Genomic DNA, 8629 nt, shown 5'->3' with positions numbered 1-8629 from the left:
ACGGAAGTCCCAAAAAAGCTCCATGATTGGTCAATAATGCTTAGCCGCCTCCCTGGAAGCCTAATCGGGCATAAAAAGCTAGGCGGAACGGCCCCAAAGCTCCACACGGAAGTCCCAAAAAAGCTCCATGATTGGTCAATAATGCTTAGCCGCCTCCCTGGAAGCCTAATCGGGCATAAAAAGCTAGGCGGAACGGCCCCAAAGCTCCACACGGAAGTCCCAAAAAAGCTCCATGATTGGTCAATAATGCTTAGCCGCCTCCCTGGAAGCCTAATCGGGCATAAAAAGCTAGGCGGAACGGCCCCAAAGCTCCACACGGAAGTCCCAAAAAAGCTCCATGATTGGTCAATAATGCTTAGCCGCCTCCCTGGAAGCCTAATCGGGCATAAAAAGCTAGGCGGAACGGCCCCAAAGCTCCACACGGAAGTCCCAAAAAAGCTCCATGATTGGTCAATAATGCTTAGCCGCCTCCCTGGAAGCCTAATCGGGCATAAAAAGCTAGGCGGAACGGCCCCAAAGCTCCACACGGAAGTCCCAAAAAAGCTCCATGATTGGTCAATAATGCTTAGCCGCCTCCCTGGAAGCCTAATCGGGCATAAAAAGCTAGGCGGAACGGCCCCAAAGCTCCACACGGAAGTCCCAAAAAAGCTCCATGATTGGTCAATAATGCTTAGCCGCCTCCCTGGAAGCCTAATCGGGCATAAAAAGTTAGGCGGAACGGCTCCAAAGCTCCACACGGAAGTCCCAAAAAAGCTCCATGATTGGTCAATAATGCTTAGCCGCCTCCCTGGAAGCCTAATCGGGCATAAAAAGTTAGGCGGAACGGCCCCAAAGCTCCACACGGAAGTCCCAAAAAAGCTCCATGATTGGTCAATAATGCTTAGCCGCCTCCCTGGAAGCCTAATCGGGCATAAAAAGTTAGGCGGAACGGCCCCAAAGCTCCACACGGAAGTCCGAAAAAAGCTCCATGATTGGTCAATAATGCTTAGCCGCCTCCCTGGAAGCCTAATCGGGCATAAAAAGTTAGGCGGAACGGCCCCAAAGCTCCACACGGAAGTCCGAAAAAAGCTCAAAAATTTTCTAAGTGCCAACGGCTCATTCGCCGTAATGTGTCCGCTCCGCGCTGGTTCCCCGGTCGGCCGCGAATAGCGCAAAATCAGCCTCACGGAAGTTCGAAAAAAGCTCAAAAATTTTCTAAGTGCCAACGGCTCATTCGCCGTAATGTGTCCGCTCCGCGCTGGTTCCCCGGTCGGCCGCGAATAGCGCAAAATCAGCCTCACGGAAGTTCGAAAAAAGCTCAAAAATTTTCTAAGTGCCAACGGCTCATTCGCCGTAATGTGTCCGCTCCGCGCTGGTTCCCCGGTCGGCCGCGAATAGCGCAAAAATCAGCCTAAGTGCAGTACCAACCTTGGCGTGTTGGTGCGCCAGAGTACGATGAGTTGGTCCCCCTAGTCACTGTACTCATTACCTTTACCCCCTAATCGCAAAATATAGTCAGAACGTATATGCAGAAGACTATTTTTTTCTTTTTTAAAATTTTCTAAGTGCCAGCGGATGCTGGCACACGAACTGTCCGAGCTACGACGGTTCTCCGGTCGGACAGCGAGGGTGAAAAAGCGGTCCTAAAATCACCGAGGGCTGCCGCACAAGTTGTCCGAGTGGCGACGGTTCCCCGGTCGGCCACGAATGTCGAAAATTCGGCCTCTCCACCACGGAGGTCGGTGAGAATTTCAGAATATTTTCTAAGTGCCAACGGCTCTTGCGCCGTAAAGTGTCCGCTTTGCCTGGTTCCCTCGGTCGGCCACAAATAGCGAAAAATCAGCCTCTCCTTCTGGAGCTCGCCTAAGTGCCAACGGCTCTTGCGCCGTAATGTGTCCGCTTTGTCTGGTTCCCTCGGTCGGCCACAAACGGCGAAAAATCAGCCTCTCCTTCTGGAGCTCGTGCCAACTTTGGCGAATATTTTCTAAGTGCCAACGGCTCTTGCGCCGTAAAGTGTCCGCTTTGCCTGGTTCCCTCGGTCGGCCACAAATAGCGAAAAATCAGCCTCTCCTTCTGGAGCTCGCCTAAGTGCCAACGGCTCTTGCGCCGTAATGTGTCCGCTTTGTCTGGTTCCCTCGGTCGGCCACAAACGGCGAAAAATCAGCCTCTCATTCTGGAGCTCGTGCCAACTTTGGCGAATATTTTCTAAGTGCCAACGGCTCTTGCGCCGTAATGTGTCCGCTTTGCCTGGTTCCCTCGGTCGGCCACAAATAGCGAAAAAATCAGCCTCTCCTTCTGGAGCTCGCCTAAGTGCCAACGGCTCTTGCGCCGTAATGTGTCCGCTTTGCCTGGTTCCCTCGGTCGGCCACAAACGGCGAAAAATCAGCCTCTCATTCTGGAGCTCGTGCCAACTTTGGCGAATATTTTCTAAGTGCCAACGGCTCTTGCGCCGTAATGTGTCCGCTTTGCCTGGTTCCCTCGGTCGGCCACGAACGGCGAAAAATCAGCCTCTCCTTCTGGAGCTCGCCTAAGTGCCAACGGCTCTTGCGCCGTAATGTGTCCGCTTTGCCTGGTTCCCTCGGTCGGCCACAAACGGCGAAAAATCAGCCTCTCCTTCTGGAGCTCGCCTAAGTGCCAACGGCTCTTGCGCCGTAATGTGTCCGCTTTGCCTGGTTCCCTCGGTCGGCCACAAATAGCGAAAAACCAGCCTCTCCTTCTGGAGCTCGCCTAAGTGCCAACGGCTCTTGCGCCGTAATGTGTCCGCTTTGCCTGGTTCCCTCGGTCGGCCACAAACGGCGAAAAATCAGCCTCTCCTTCTGGAGCTCGCCTAAGTGCCAACGGCTCTTGCGCCGTAATGTGTCCGCTTTGCCTGGTTCCCTCGGTCGGCCACAAATAGCGAAAAACCAGCCTCTCCTTCTGGAGCTCGCGCCAACTTTGTCAAAAAATTTCTAAGTGCCAACGGCTCTTGCGCCGTAAAGTGTCCGCTTTGCCTGGTTCCCTCGGTCGGCCACAAATAGCGAAAAATCAGCCTCTCCTTCTGGAGCTCGTGCCAACTTTGGCGAATATTTTCTAAGTGCCAACGGCTCTTGCGCCGTAAAGTGTCCGCTTTGCCTGGTTCCCTCGGTCGGCCACAAATAGCGAAAAATCAGCCTCTCCTTCTGGAGCTCGCCTAAGTGCCAACGGCTCTTGCGCCGTAATGTGTCCGCTTTGTCTGGTTCCCTCGGTCGGCCACAAACGGCGAAAAATCAGCCTCTCCTTCTGGAGCTCGTGCCAACTTTGGCGAATATTTTCTAAGTGCCAACGGCTCTTGCGCCGTAAAGTGTCCGCTTTGCCTGGTTCCCTCGGTCGGCCACAAATAGCGAAAAATCAGCCTCTCCTTCTGGAGCTCGCCTAAGTGCCAACGGCTCTTGCGCCGTAATGTGTCCGCTTTGTCTGGTTCCCTCGGTCGGCCACAAACGGCGAAAAATCAGCCTCTCATTCTGGAGCTCGTGCCAACTTTGGCGAATATTTTCTAAGTGCCAACGGCTCTTGCGCCGTAATGTGTCCGCTTTGCCTGGTTCCCTCGGTCGGCCACAAATAGCGAAAAAATCAGCCTCTCCTTCTGGAGCTCGCCTAAGTGCCAACGGCTCTTGCGCCGTAATGTGTCCGCTTTGCCTGGTTCCCTCGGTCGGCCACAAACGGCGAAAAATCAGCCTCTCATTCTGGAGCTCGTGCCAACTTTGGCGAATATTTTCTAAGTGCCAACGGCTCTTGCGCCGTAATGTGTCCGCTTTGCCTGGTTCCCTCGGTCGGCCACGAACGGCGAAAAATCAGCCTCTCCTTCTGGAGCTCGCCTAAGTGCCAACGGCTCTTGCGCCGTAATGTGTCCGCTTTGCCTGGTTCCCTCGGTCGGCCACAAACGGCGAAAAATCAGCCTCTCCTTCTGGAGCTCGCCTAAGTGCCAACGGCTCTTGCGCCGTAATGTGTCCGCTTTGCCTGGTTCCCTCGGTCGGCCACAAATAGCGAAAAACCAGCCTCTCCTTCTGGAGCTCGCCTAAGTGCCAACGGCTCTTGCGCCGTAATGTGTCCGCTTTGCCTGGTTCCCTCGGTCGGCCACAAACGGCGAAAAATCAGCCTCTCCTTCTGGAGCTCGCCTAAGTGCCAACGGCTCTTGCGCCGTAATGTGTCCGCTTTGCCTGGTTCCCTCGGTCGGCCACAAATAGCGAAAAACCAGCCTCTCCTTCTGGAGCTCGCCTAAGTGCCAACGGCTCTTGCGCCGTAATGTGTCCGCTTTGCCTGGTTCCCTCGGTCGGCCACAAACGGCGAAAAATCAGCCTCTCCTTCTGGAGCTCGCCTAAGTGCCAACGGCTCTTGCGCCGTAATGTGTCCGCTTTGCCTGGTTCCCTCGGTCGGCCACAAATAGCGAAAAACCAGCCTCTCCTTCTGGAGCTCGCCTAAGTGCCAACGGCTCTTGCGCCGTAATGTGTCCGCTTTGCCTGGTTCCCTCGGTCGGCCACAAACGGCGAAAAATCAGCCTCTCCTTCTGGAGCTCGCCTAAGTGCCAACGGCTCTTGCGCCGTAATGTGTCCGCTTTGCCTGGTTCCCTCGGTCGGCCACAAATAGCGAAAAACCAGCCTCTCCTTCTGGAGCTCGCCTAAGTGCCAACGGCTCTTGCGCCGTAATGTGTCCGCTTTGCCTGGTTCCCTCGGTCGGCCACAAACGGCGAAAAATCAGCCTCTCCTTCTGGAGCTCGCCTAAGTGCCAACGGCTCTTGCGCCGTAATGTGTCCGCTTTGCCTGGTTCCCTCGGTCGGCCACAAATAGCGAAAAACCAGCCTCTCCTTCTGGAGCTCGCCTAAGTGCCAACGGCTCTTGCGCCGTAATGTGTCCGCTTTGCCTGGTTCCCTCGGTCGGCCACAAACGGCGAAAAATCAGCCTCTCCTTCTGGAGCTCGCCTAAGTGCCAACGGCTCTTGCGCCGTAATGTGTCCGCTTTGCCTGGTTCCCTCGGTCGGCCACAAATAGCGAAAAACCAGCCTCTCCTTCTGGAGCTCGCGCCAACTTTGTCAAAAAATTTCTAAGTGCCAACGGCTCTTGCGCCGTAAAGTGTCCGCTTTGCCTGGTTCCCTCGGTCGGCCACAAATAGCGAAAAATCAGCCTCTCCTTCTGGAGCTCGTGCCAACTTTGGCGAATATTTTCTAAGTGCCAACGGCTCTTGCGCCGTAATGTGTCCGCTTTGCCTGGTTCCCTCGGTCGGCCACAAATAGCGAAAAATCAGCCTCTCCTTCTGGAGCTCGCCTAAGTGCCAACGGCTCTTGCGCCGTAATGTGTCCGCTTTGTCTGGTTCCCTCGGTCGGCCACAAACGGCGAAAAATCAGCCTCTCCTTCTGGAGCTCGTGCCAACTTTGGCGAATATTTTCTAAGTGCCAACGGCTCTTGCGCCGTAAAGTGTCCGCTTTGCCTGGTTCCCTCGGTCGGCCACAAATAGCGAAAAATCAGCCTCTCCTTCTGGAGCTCGTGCCAACTTTGGCGAATATTTTCTAAGTGCCAACGGCTCTTGCGCCGTAATGTGTCCGCTTTGCCTGGTTCCCTCGGTCGGCCACAAATAGCGAAAAAATCAGCCTCTCCTTCTGGAGCTCGCCTAAGTGCCAACGGCTCTTGCGCCGTAATGTGTCCGCTTTGCCTGGTTCCCTCGGTCGGCCACAAACGGCGAAAAATCAGCCTCTCATTCTGGAGCTCGTGCCAACTTTGGCGAATATTTTCTAAGTGCCAACGGCTCTTGCGCCGTAATGTGTCCGCTTTGCCTGGTTCCCTCGGTCGGCCACGAACGGCGAAAAATCAGCCTCTCCTTCTGGAGCTCGCCTAAGTGCCAACGGCTCTTGCGCCGTAATGTGTCCGCTTTGCCTGGTTCCCTCGGTCGGCCACAAACGGCGAAAAATCAGCCTCTCCTTCTGGAGCTCGCCTAAGTGCCAACGGCTCTTGCGCCGTAATGTGTCCGCTTTGCCTGGTTCCCTCGGTCGGCCACAAATAGCGAAAAACCAGCCTCTCCTTCTGGAGCTCGCCTAAGTGCCAACGGCTCTTGCGCCGTAATGTGTCCGCTTTGCCTGGTTCCCTCGGTCGGCCACAAACGGCGAAAAATCAGCCTCTCCTTCTGGAGCTCGCCTAAGTGCCAACGGCTCTTGCGCCGTAATGTGTCCGCTTTGCCTGGTTCCCTCGGTCGGCCACAAATAGCGAAAAACCAGCCTCTCCTTCTGGAGCTCGCCTAAGTGCCAACGGCTCTTGCGCCGTAATGTGTCCGCTTTGCCTGGTTCCCTCGGTCGGCCACAAACGGCGAAAAATCAGCCTCTCCTTCTGGAGCTCGCGCCAACTTTGTCAAAAAATTTCTAAGTGCCAACGGCTCTTGCGCCGTAAAGTGTCCGCTTTGCCTGGTTCCCTCGGTCGGCCACAAATAGCGAAAAATCAGCCTCTCCTTCTGGAGCTCGTGCCAACTTTGGCGAATATTTTCTAAGTGCCAACGGCTCTTGCGCCGTAATGTGTCCGCTTTGCCTGGTTCCCTCGGTCGGCCACAAATAGCGAAAAATCAGCCTCTCCTTCTGGAGCTCGCCTAAGTGCCAACGGCTCTTGCGCCGTAAAGTGTCCGCTTTGTCTGGTTCCCTCGGTCGGCCACAAACGGCGAAAAATCAGCCTCTCCTTCTGGAGCTCGTGCCAACTTTGGCGAATATTTTCTAAGTGCCAACGGCTCTTGCGCCGTAAAGTGTCCGCTTTGTCTGGTTCCCTCGGTCGGCCACAAATAGCGAAAAATCAGCCTCTCCTTCTGGAGCTCGCGCAAGTGCCAACGGCTCTTGCGCCGTAAAGTGTCCGCTTTGTCTGGTTCCCTCGGTCGGCCACAAATAGCGAAAAATCAGCCTCTCCTTCTGGAGCTCGTGCCAACTTTGGCGAATATTTTCTAAGTGCCAACGGCTCTTGCGCCGTAATGTGTCCGCTTTGTCTGGTTCCCTCGGTCGGCCACAAATAGCGAAAAATCAGCCTCTCCTTCTGGAGCTCGTGCCAACTTTGGCGAATATTTTCTAAGTGCCAACGGCTCTTGCGCCGTAAAGTGTCCGCTTTGCCTGGTTCCCTCGGTCGGCCACAAATAGCGAAAAATCAGCCTCTCCTTCTGGAGCTCGCGCCAACTTTGTCAAAAAATTTCTAAGTGCCAACGGCTCTTGCGCCGTAAAGTGTCCGCTTTGCCTGGTTCCCTCGGTCGGCCACAAATAGCGAAAAATCAGCCTCTCCTTCTGGAGCTCGCGCCAACTTTGTCAAAAAATTTCTAAGTGCCAACGGCTCTTGCGCCGTAAAGTGTCCGCTTTGCCTGGTTCCCTCGGTCGGCCACAAATAGCGAAAAATCAGCCTCTCCTTCTGGAGCTCGCGCCAACTTTGTCGAAAAATTTCTAAGTGCCAACGGCTCTTGCGCCGTAAAGTGTCCGCTTTGTCTGGTTCCCTCGGTCGGCCGCAAATAGCGAAAAATCAGCCTCTCGCCCGTCAGGTACCAGGCGTTGGGGTACCAGGGGTAAGTGCAGTACCAGCTTTGGTCTGTTGGTGCGCCAGAGTACGATGAGTTGGTCCCCCTAGTCACTGTACTCATTACCTTTACCCCCAAATCGCAAAATATAGTCAGAACGAGTGTGGGGAACACAAGTTTTGGCCCCGAGAACCAGGCGGCTGGTGTCTCTAGCGATGTGTTCCCCCCCAAAAAGTGTTCACATGCTCGGACAGCGAACCTAGGAGCTACCGCAAAGCACTCTGGAAGTGCAAGAGCGAAAAATTTTCTAAGTACAAAAACTCTCGAAAATTTTCAAAGTGTCACAGTGCTCGAAAATTTTCAAAGTGCTACATGCTTTCCATCCAAGGAAGGAATAGTGGAGGACCGGCCGCCTCCTTAAACACAAGCCGGCGGAACGACGGGGAGGACCGGCCGCCTCCTTAAACACAGGCCGGTGGAACGTTTGGCAGAATTCTTCTCGTGGAGGACCGGCCGCCTCCTTAAACACAAGCCGGCGGAACGACGGGGAGGACCGGCCGCCTCCTTAAACACAGGCCGGTGGAACGTTTGGCAGAATTCTTCTCGTGGAGGACCGGCCGCCTCCTTAAACACAGGCCGGTGGGAACGGTTGGCAGAATTGCGTGACGGCCGCCTGCTCCCGGCGTCCGCACGTGAACGAACACCCCCTCCCGGGGACGGCCGTCTGCTCCCGACCGCCGTCCTTCACCCCCTCACCTTCCGGACCCCCGTCTGCTCCCGGCGGGCCTCCGAGTACCCCCACCTTCTCCCGAACTGACCGACAGGCAATGAGACCCGCCTTGGTAGGGCCCCCACCGGCCCCGGCTCGCGCCGGCGTTGGGTGGACGGTTCCTCCCCACTTGCGGGTCGCTCTCCACGGAGGACCGGTCGCCTCACTAAACATAGGCCGGGCGAAAATCTGCGAATGTTATACATCCAAGGAGGGAGGACCGGCCGCCTCCTTAAACCACCGGCCGGGCGAAAATCTGCGAATGTTATACATCCAAGGAGGGAGGACCGGCCGCCTCCTTAAACCACCGGCCGGGCGAAAATATGCGAATGTTATACATCCAAGGAGGGAGGACCGGTCGCCTCACTAAACATAGGCCGGGCGAAAATCTGCGAATGTTATA

This window comes from Syngnathus typhle, unplaced genomic scaffold, assembly GCF_033458585.1.
Source record: "Syngnathus typhle isolate RoL2023-S1 ecotype Sweden unplaced genomic scaffold, RoL_Styp_1.0 HiC_scaffold_347, whole genome shotgun sequence".
In the NCBI taxonomy this organism is placed as follows: domain Eukaryota; kingdom Metazoa; phylum Chordata; class Actinopteri; order Syngnathiformes; family Syngnathidae; genus Syngnathus; species Syngnathus typhle.
This window is presented reverse-complemented; position numbering follows the sequence as displayed.